This window comes from Manis javanica, chromosome X (genome assembly GCF_040802235.1).
Source record: "Manis javanica isolate MJ-LG chromosome X, MJ_LKY, whole genome shotgun sequence".
NCBI lineage: Eukaryota > Metazoa > Chordata > Mammalia > Pholidota > Manidae > Manis > Manis javanica.
Genome location: NC_133174.1, coordinates 106,186,753 through 106,198,042, shown reverse-complemented (window position 1 = coordinate 106,198,042; position 11,290 = coordinate 106,186,753).

The following is an 11,290-nucleotide window of genomic DNA, read 5'->3' as shown; positions in this document are numbered from 1 at the left end:
GGAGGACATTTGGGCTGATTCTGGATATTGGTTATTATGAATGAAGCTGCTATGGACATTCATGTATGTTTGTGTGAACGTAAGTTTTCAGTTCTCTGGGGTAGATGCCCAAGAGTGTAATCTCTGGGTCATATGAGAGTTGCATGTTTACCTTTTTAAGAAACTGCCAGACTGCTTTTCAGAGTGGCGGTACCTTTTTAAATGCATCTGTATGCCTTCCTGTGTGGCAGAGTGTCACTACTAGTAGGCAACAGTGAAAGTCCTCATTTACCACTAGGCCTCCTCTGGCACCACCCTGGCGTGAGGCAGGGGCACCTCTTATAACCTCTTGAGTGTGGAAATATGGGCTCCCCACTACATCTTTGCTGGCTTTAGTGCAGGTGTGGCCAGTTTTCTATAGTGTCTAGCTGAAGTAGAGTAGTTATTTTAAAAGTTTTCTGTCTTACAAGCTCTCCCTTTCCTGGTCCTTTGGCTAGGCAAAGCAGGCTGTTCTCGGGGCTTGTTTAGACTGTGCGTCTTGTCCTTTCTCAGTTGTTGAGTTCTTCAGCTCTAACTCTGAGATGTGGGAGGCAAAAAGAAAGCCCAACGAACTTGCTATCATTGTTATTCATTTTGTCCTGAGGTCTGTAGTCTGCCTTCTCTACATCTTTAAGTTACCATCTTTTTTGTTTTTTAAAGTAGATAATTCCCAGTGTTCTTACTTTTACTTAGTGGGAGGAATGGGGAAAACTACACCTATTCCATCTTTCTGGAAGTGGAAGTCTTCACATGAAAGTTTTGTTTGGTAAAGGAGGCAGGAGGGAGAGGAGGACATCTAGATGCAGATTTAACAGCTTTGCCTGCCTCTGGGCTGGGTACCAGGAGTCCAGGTTAAAGTCATCCCAATGGTTGCCTGAGATAAGAAATGTTGATAGGCATGCAAACAGGGGCAGGTGGGAGGTCTCAAAGCAAGGCCCAGACCCTAGTTACCCAACTGGAGAGTGCTGAGGCTTCAGGAGGCTTGTGCAGGCCCTACAGTAGCCTTGGCCAGGATTCCTGAGTGACACTGCCAGACTCCTAGAAGCCTGTAGGTGGCACCTAGCATCAAGGAATTCAGATGTGGGCCTTTCACTGAGCTTAGCGGCTATGGCCGCGGCTGGTTGGTCCCAAGTGTGAGCTTAACTGATTCAACCAGCTCTCATTCCTTTAAGCCCACAGGCACCCACTGTGAGACTGAGCCCCTACCTCAAAATGCAGACACTACCCTGGACATGGCTGCTCAGAAAGTGGGAGGTTCTCATGAAGCATTCTTGTGTAACTAGCGGGCAGGAGAAAAAGCTTTTTAGTTCAGTTTTTATGATGGCTTGTTTGAGAAAAATTCTGGTTCACTAAAAATTAACTTATCAAGCACCTTTAGCTTTTTGGTGCCAGCCATTCATTCATTCATCAGATATCATTGTGTACCAGGCACCGTTCTAAGCACCATACACATAAAGTCGACAAAATCCCTTTTCCCAAAGAGCTTCCCAGTAGAATTATATTCAGAAATCTTTCCCTTCTTAGTGAGCAATGCTTAGCACAAGTCTGCTGACTGAGGTAATGTTGCAGGCCTTGGGGTCACGGCTCTGAATGACATAGTAGTCTGCGAGTTCCCAACTGGGCTTGTATTTCAGAATCACCTGAGGGGACTCTTGCTGAAAATGCAGCTTCCTATCTCTTATCTAATGTCTAATGAAAATGACTCTCTGGGCCTTCTGTCTGCCCTTCTGTCCTTGAGTGAATCAAGCATGTTCCTATCTCAGCAAGGTGTCTTCCTTCTCAGCACTTGCTCTTCCTTCTGCTATAATGCCCTTCCCATGGCTGGCTCCTGTTCACTCAGGCCTCTGTCAAATGTCGCCTTCTCAGAGTGGCCTGCCCTGATCACCCTTCTCTAAAATCTTGGCCTGAGGTCTCCATATCACATCCTTGTTGTGTCTACTTTATAGTGCTCATGGGTACTCGCAATTACCTTCTTTCTTTCTTGCCTGTCTCATCCACTCAGATGGAAGCTCACTGTGGACAGGGACTCTGTCTTGTTCACAGTTGGATCCCTAGTGCCTACAACAATGCCTGGCACATAATAGGTGTCCCCTCAATATTAGATGACTATCCAGGTGAGTGACTGGAGGTGACTTTGGGACTCTACCTGTAACGAGTGCCCTGCCCTGGTGATTCTTTTCTTTCTCTGCTTTTATTTTTATTAAATTACCATTTATACACAATCTATGTTCATTTCAAATGTACATCACAGTGGTTCAAAAGTCTCTGTGATCAACTTATATTGTGATTGCGAATTATTGTGTTCTTTTATCTCCCTATTCTCCCCTTCCCCCACTCCCTCCCCTCCCCGTTGGTAACCACTACTCCTTTCTCAATGTCTATGAATCTGCTGCTGTTTTGTTCCTTCTGATTTTTTTTTTTACAAATTTAATCCTTATTTTTTATTATGTCATTATCTGCAGAAAAAAAATTTCATACGTTTTAGAACTTAATACATATTACTTGAATTGCTGTATTGATATATAATCTGCACACCATAAAATTTACCATTTCAAAATATGCAGTTCAAGTATACAAAGTATACAAATCTTGATCTGGGTGATGGTTACATGAGTGCATACACATCAGAATTCATCAAGCTGTGTACTAAGACTTGTGCATTTTATTGTATGTACCTCAAAAAAAACATTTAAAAACATGAACTGTACAATTCAGTGATTTTTGGTATATTTACAGAACTGCACAACCATCATCATCATCTAATTTTAGAACATTTTCATGACTGCAAAAGAAACCCCACACTCATTAGCTGTCATTCCTTTTTCCCCTGCTCTGCCCAGCCCCTGGCAACCACCATTCTACTTTCTGTCTCTATAAATTTGACTACTTTTGGTACTTCATATAAATAGAATCATACAGTATTTGTCTTTTTGTGACTGGCTTATATCAATTAGCATGTCCTCAAATTTCATTCATGTTTGTAGCATGGGTCAGAATTCCCTCCCTTTTCAAGGCTGAACAATATTCCATTTCACATTTTGTTTATTCACCCACCCATTGATTGCCATTTGGCTATTGTGAATAATGCTCTTAATGAATGTGGTCTTTGGAACCCTGCTTTCAGTTCTTTTGGATATATGTAAGTGTGTGTGTGTGTTTTTAATTTTTTGAGGACTGCCACACTGTTTTCCATAGTGGCTGCTTCATTTTGCATTCCTGTTAAGGGAGCACAAAGGTTCAAATTTCTCCACATCTTAGCTATAACTTGTTATTTTGTTTCCTTGATAGCAGCAATCAAGTCCTACTCACTACTCATCCTAATGAGTGAGGTGGTGTCTCATTGTGCTTTTGATTTGCATTTCCTTAATGATATAGGATACAGAATATCTTTTCATATGCTTATTTGTCATTTGTATTTCTTCTTTGGAGCAAAGTCTATTCAAGTCCTTTGCCTATTTTTCAATTGACTTGTTTGGGTTTTTTTTGGTTGTTTAGGAGTTCTTTATATATCCTGCATATTAACTCCTTATCAGATACATGATTTGCAAATATTTTCTGTTCCATAGGGTGCCTGTTCACTTTGTTGATTGTGTCCTTATAATCTTGCTTATTTCTGCAAAGTAGGTAGTTATGTCCCCTCTTTTCTTCCTAATTTGAGTATTTGAGTCCTTTCTTTTTTATTCTTGGTTACTCTAGGTAAAGGTTTGTCAGTTCTGTTGATTTTTTTCAAAGAACAAACTTTGGTTTGTTTATTTTTTCTATTGTTTTCCTATTCTCTATATAATTCATTTGTGCTCTTATTTTTCATTTCTTTCCTTCTGGTTGCTTTGGGTTTAGTTTGTTCTTCTTTGCCTAGTTTGTTAAGGTGGATGTTAGGTTACTGATTTCAGATCCCTGAAATCTACTGCATCTTTTAATGCAGGCATTTGTAGCTATAAATTCTCTCTAAGAATTTTTAAGGTTAGTTAAGTATTGATATACCACAGTTAGACATTGAAATCCAAGGGAGAGTACAGATTTTTACTGAATATTAATTAACATTTTCTTAAAATTTCTTGCTATGGAAAGATTGACTGCAGGGTTGAAGCAAAGCACAGTAGCAAGGACTTAGAGCTGAAATTGAGATCATGACTTATGATTCAAGCTCTGTCACCAGGCAGTTGATGGTGCAAGTTAATAACCTTTGTTTCTCAATTTCTTCATGTTGTCATTTAGAATATATTAGGAAATTTTTTATATGCAGTTGAGGCTCACTTGAGGTAATGTGAATAGATGCTTTTTAAGAATAATCATGTTTATTTAAATTCATGTTTAATATTGACTAATTGCTCCTTTTCTTCTAAATTATCATTTATATACAATCTTGTATTGGTTTCAAATATATAACACACTAGTTAAACAGTTACCCAAATTATTATATCCTCACCCCTTCTAGTGCAGTTACTATCTATCAACGTAGAAAGGTATTAGAGAATCACTGGCTATATTCTCCATGCTGTACTAACATCTCTGTGACCAATTTATATTGTGATTGAAAATTATTATTATTTTTTAAAGCAAAAACTATTTATTTTAAAGATGCCAAAGCTATGTTAACCTATTTTAAGAAGTCAAATAAAAAAGATTCCTTGGGGAAAAAAGGACCATTAAATAGAAGTCGTAGAGGCTCTAAAAATGTAATAATAATGTAGGCTTAAGGTTTTTTTTATATGATTTATATACACTCTCATGAATGTTTCACATGAAAAAAAATGTGGTTACTACATTCACCCATACTATCAAGTCCCACCCATACCCCACTGTAGTCACTGTTCATCAGTATAGTAAGATGCCACAGATTAATTATTTGCCTTCTCTGTGCTACACTGTCTTCCCCATGACCCCTTACACCACGTGCACTAAACATAATACCCCTCAATCCCCTTCTCTCTCCTTCTCCACCCACCCTCCCCCACCCCTCCCCTTTGGTAACCTCTAGTCCCTTCTTGGAGTCTGTGAGTCTGCTTGCTGTTTTGTTCCTTCAGTTTTGCTTTGTTGTTATACTTGACAAATGAGGGAAATCATGTGGTACTTGTCTTGCTCCACCTGGCTTATTTCACTGAGCATAATATCCTCCAGCTCTATCCATGTTGTTGCAAATGGTAGGATTGGTTTCTTTCTTATGGTTGAATAATATTCCATTGTGTATATGTACCACATTTTCTTTATCCATTCATCTACTGATGGACACTTAGGTTGCTTCCTTATCTTGGCTATTGTAAATAGTGCTGCAATCAATATAGGGGTGCAAATGTCTTTTTGAATCTGAGAAGTTGTAGTCTTTGGATAAATTTCTAGGAATGGGATTCCCAGGTCAAATGGTATTTCTATTTTTAGTTTTTTGAGGAACCTCCATATTGCTTTCCACAATGGTTGGACTAGCTTACATTCCCACCAGCAGTGTAGGAGGGTTCCCCTTTCTCCTCATCCTCACCAACATTTGTCATTCTTAGTCTTTTCAATGCTGGCCATCCTAACGGGTGTGAGGTGATAACTCATTGTGGTTTTACTTTCCATTTCCCTGATTATTAGTGATGTGAAGCATCTTTTCATGTGTCTGTTGGCCATCTGAATTTCTTCTTTGGAGAATTGTCTCTTCATATACTGTGCCCATTTTTTAATCAGGTTATTTGCTTTTTGAATATTGAAGCATGTGAGTTCTTTATATATTTTGGATGTTAAGCCCTTGTTGGATATGTCATTTACAAATACATTCTCCCATACTGTAGGATGCCTTTTTGTTCTGTTGATGGTGTCCTTTGCCATACAGAAGATTTTTAGTTTGATGTAGTCCCATGTGTTCATTTTTGCTTTCTTTCCCTTTCTCGAGGAGATGCGTTCAGGAAGAAGTTGCTCATATTTATATTCAGGAGATTTTTGCCTATGTTGTCTTCTAAGAGTTTTATGGTTTCATGACTTACATTCAGGTCTTTGATCCATTTTGAGTTTACTTTTGTGTATGGGGTTAAACAATAATCCAGTTTCATTCTCTTACATGTAGCTATCTAGTTTTGCCAACACCAGTTGTTGAAGAGGCTATCATTTCCCCATTGTATGTCCATAACTCCTTTAACGTATATTAATTGACCATATATGCTTGGGTTTATATCTGGGTTCTCTAGTCTGTTCCATTGGTCTATTGTTCTGTTCTTGTGTCAGTATCAAATTGTCTTGATTACTGTGGCTTTGCAGTAGAGCTTGAAATAGGGAAGTGAGATCCCCCCTGCTTTATTCTTCCTTCTCAGGATTGCTTTGGCTATTTGGGGTCTTTTGTGGTTCCATATGAATTTTAGAACTATTTGTTCCAGTTCATTGAAGAATGCTGTTGGTATTTTGATAGGGATTGCATTTAATCTGTAAATTGCTTTGGGCTGCATGGCCATTTTGACAATATTCTTCCTATCCATGAGCACGAGATGTATTTCCATTTATTGGGGTCTTCTTTAATTTCTCTCATGAGTGTCTTGTAGTTTTCAGAGTACAAGTCTTTCATCTCCTTGGTTAGGTTTATTCCTAGATTTTTTATTCTTTCTGATGCAATTGTAAATAGAGTTGTTCCTGATTTCTCTTTCTGCTAGTTCATTGTGAGTATATAGGAATGTGACAGATTCCTGTGTATTAGTTTTGTATCCTGCAACTTTGCTGAATTTAGTTATTAGTTCTAGTAGATTTTTGGCGGATTCTTTAGTGTTTTCTATGTACAATATCATGTCATCTTCAAATAGTGACACTTTAACTTATTTCTTACCAATTTGGATGCCTTTTATCTCTTTGTGTTGTCTGATTGCTGTGGCTAGGACCTCCAGTACTATGTTGAATAAAAGTGGGGAGAGTGGGAATCCTTGTCTTGTGCCTGATTTTAGAGGAAAAAGTTTATGCATTTTGCTATTAAGTACAATGTTGACTATGGGTTTGTCATATATGGCCTTTATTATGTTGAGGTATGTTTCCTCAATACACAATTTGTTGAGGTTTTTATCATGAATGGATATTGAATTTTGTCAGATGCTTTTGGAGCATCTATGGAGATGATCATGTGTTTTTTGTTCTCTTTGTTAATGTGGTGTTTCCTATTGATTGATTTCTGAATATTGTACCTTCCTTGCATGCCTGGAATAAATCCCACTTGGTCATGATGAATGATCCTTTTGATGCATTTTTGAATTTGGATTCCTAATGTTTTGTTGAGGAATTTTGCATCTATGTTCATCAGGGATATTGGTTTGTAATTTTCTTTTCTGTGGTGTCTCTGTCTGGTTTTGGTATTAGAGTGATGCTGGCCTCGTAGAATGTGTTTGGAAGTATTACCTCCTCTTCCACTTTTTGGAAAACTTTAAGAAGAATGGGCATTAGCTCTTCTTTAAATGTTTGGTAGAATTCGGCTGTAAAGCCATCTTCACCTGGTGTTTTGCTTTTGGGGAGTTTTCTCATTACTAATTTTATTTCATTGCTGATAATTGGTCTGTTCATATTTTCCATTTCTTCCTGGATCAGTCTTGGAAGGTTGTATTTTTCTAGGACATTGTCTGTTTCTTCTAGGTTGTCCTATTTATTGGCATATAATTTTTCATAGTGTTCCTTAACAATCCTTTATGTTTCTGTGGTGTCTATTGTGATTATTCCTTCTTCATTTCTGATTCTGTTTATGTGTATACACTCTCTTTTTTCCTTGATAAGTCTGGCTAGGGATTTATCTATTTTGTTTATGTTCTCAAAGAACCAGCTCCTGGTTTTGTTGATTTTTTCTATTGTTTTATTCTTTTCTATTTAGTTATTTCTGCTCTGACCTTTGTTATGTCCCTCCTTCTACTTACTTTGGACTTCATTTGTTCTTCTTTTATTACTTACTTTAATTGTGATTTTAGACTGTTTATTTGGGATTGTTCTTATTTCCTGTAAGCCTGTATTGCTCTGTACTTTCCTCTTAGAACTGCCTTTTCAACTTGTCACAGATTTTGGGCTGTTATGTCTTTGTTTTCATTTGTCTCCATGTACTGCTTGAGTTCTCTTTTAATTTGTTCGCTGATCCATTGATTATTTAGAAGCATGTTGCTTAGCCTCCATGTCTTTGTAGGTTTTTTTGTTTTCTTTGTGCACTTTATTTCTAGTTTCATATCATTGTGTTCTGAGAAACTGCTTGATACAATTTCATCTTTTTGAATTTATTGAGGCTCTTTTTGTGGACTACTACTATATTATCTATTCTGGAAAACATTCCATGTACTGTTGAGCAGAATGTGTATCTTGCTGTTTTGGGGTGGAGCACTCTGTAGATATCTGTTGAGTCCATCTGATCTAATGTATTGTTTAGTTCCTCTGTTTCCTTACTTATTTTCTGTCTGGTTGATCTTTCTATTGATGTGAGTGGTATGTAGAAGTCTCCTAAAATGAATGTGTTGCAGTCTACTTCCCCCTTAATTCTGTTGGTATTTGTTTTCCATATTTACATGCTCCCATATTGGGTACATAGATATTTATAACGGTTATATCCTCTTTCTGGACTGACCGCTTTATCATTATGTAATGTTCTTCTTTGTCTCTTGTTACTTTCTTTGTTTTGAAATATATTTTGTCTGATATAAGTACTGCTACTGCTTTTTCTCCCTATTGATTTCATGAAATATCTTTTTCCATCCCTTCACTTTTAGTCCGTGTATGTCTTTGGGTCTGAAATGAGTCTCTTGTAGACGCACATAGATGGGTCTTGTTTCCTTGTCCATTTTACCACTCTATGTCTTTTGATTGGTGCTTTCAGACCATTTGCATTTAAGGTGATTATTGATACATATAGTAGTTACTGCCACTTTATTCATTTTTTTCTGTTTGTTTTTATAGCTCCTCTCTGCTCCCTTTTTCTTCTCTTATACTCTTCTTTTGCTATTTAAGGGTTTTCTTAAGTGTTGCGATTGGATCTTTCTTTCTTCTTATTTATTTATTTTCAAAAATTTTTTTCTCAAAGAGACTTTCTATCCTTTTGTTTTCATCTCCTCCTTCTGGTACCCCTATTATGCAAATAGTTTTGTTTGGATTGATCACACTGTTCTCTTATTCTTTCATTCCTAGAGATTCTTTTTACTCTGTTTTTTCGCTTCATTGTTTTCCTGCTTCCTAATTTCCATTTCATTTACAGCTTCTTCAACCTGTGATAATCTGCTATGAAATCCCTCCATTGTATGTTTCATTTCACATAGTGTATTCTTAGCTCTGAGTGGCTCTTTTGCAGGTTTTCTACCTTTTTGTTCAAGTCTTCCCTGAGATCTTGAATACTTTTCTGTAAATCCATGAGCATGTTTGTGAGTTTTATTTTGAAATTTTTATTTAAAAGTTTGGTGATCTCTATTTCAGTTAGCCCTCTTTCTGGGGTTCTGTCTTATAGTTTTGTTTGGATCATATTCCTCTTCCTACTCATTTTGTCAGGGTTTCTGTTTTTCTTACTTTGTATTAGATGTCTCTGCTATGCTTTCTGGCCTATAGAGTAATAGCTTTATGAAGAAGTATGCTGTGGTGCTCAGAAGCTCAAGATTCTTTGCTCTCTAGTGCTTTATTCTATTTTGTGGGGGCCCCAGATGTTGGCATGCCATGGGCAGGGCATCCTTTCTGTTTTGCTTCTGTACTTGTCTAAGTCTGGGAGGGCAGTTTGCTTTGGCTGTACCTTTGTGATCAGCTGAGGAATCTCTTTTGACTTCACTGTGAGTGCAGCCACCCTGTGCCTGGCCTGCAGCAATGGCAGGGCTGCAGTGTTAATAGGTTGGCTGGACAGATGTGTAGCTTTGCCCCAGCCAGCCATGCAGCACCAGGTTTGGTCACCTGCAGGAAGGAAGGTCTTAGGGCTGGCTCCTCCATGCTCTTCCCTGGTTGGGCTGAAACAGAGCCAAGGAGGCTGGGAGAGTCTCCCTCTGCCTGCTAGGCAGCAAAGTCTGATGCTGCCACTGGGCCAGGAGGGTTGGCTCCCAGAAGTGTGCACAGGGAAGAGCCTCAGGACTGCATTGCCAGCAAGAGGGATGGAGCTTCTGAGGCTCTTGAGAGTTCCTGATCTGTTGGGCTGAGGTAGGGTCCACCTGCACTTTATCCTGAGGAGAGAGCTCTGTCCAACCCTCACCCCTCTGGTACCCCTCCCACTGCTGGCAAGTCTTTCAAACTGCCACCTCTGCTTTGGGTCTCTGGACTGGTGGAGTGTGCCTCCCCTCCACACTGGCTGGAGTCTCAGCTTCCCAGAGTGTTCCACCTGTCTTTCTTGTCCATCCCCACTACTCACCAGAACCCAATGTAATGTGGGCTCCTGCTCCCAGATCAGATTTCCAGGGCCAGGCATGCAGCACTCCTGGGCTCCTACCCACTCCCTGTTCTGTTCCTCTTTCTCCCACTCATAGGCTGGGGCTGGGGGAGGGCTTGGGTTCCCTTGATCTTGGCTTTGCCACTTTACCCTTTTCTGTGTGGTCCTCTCTTCTATCTTAGGTGTAGGTGGTCTGTTCTGCAGTTTTCAGGTCATTTTCAGTTTCAGCTGTATTTGCTGTATTTTCTTTTATGTGTTTTTGGGAGGAGGTTTCTGCCTTGATTTTCTATTCCACCATCTTTTAATCCCCAGGTGATTCTGGTACCCACTAAAGTTTGACAACCAAGGGCCAAGAATCAGAGATAGAGAAGTAGAAGATGGGCTGCATGTGAATGTACTCAAAGTGTTCCCCATTTAAAAATTTTCCCCATTATCTTGTGATTTGGCTCATTTCCCTATAAGGGTCTGGGGTAAGCCAGGAGAAAAGTTGCTGGTTATTTGAACTCACTGGTCAAGACAATTTTAATCTCTCAAGGTTCAGGTCTAGCTCCAAGGGAACTGAAATATTTTTGTATTTCAGTCTGAGAGTTTATTACAGAACATCTTGGCCTTTTTAATCCATTCCTTAAACTTACAGCAAAAAAAATCATGTGATCTCCTTGCCTGCACTGCTGTTAGTGAAAGACATTTGGGAATCAGAGCAAAACTTATTTAGAACCGTGATTTTAAAAATGCATCACAGCAATCTGCATATGAAGCCTTCCTGTCTAAGGAAAAATGGACTTTGCTGCATTTCTTGTCCAGCTCTGTACCCTCCCTCATGACCCCCACATTTATGACCATATCCAGATGGCCCAGAAGAATCAGATGCTTTGTTCATATGTGGGCTTCCAGTTCTGCCCCAGAGCATGACTGTTGTTCTGGCATCTGGCATCAGGCTGCGGGTAGAAAGGCAGAGGT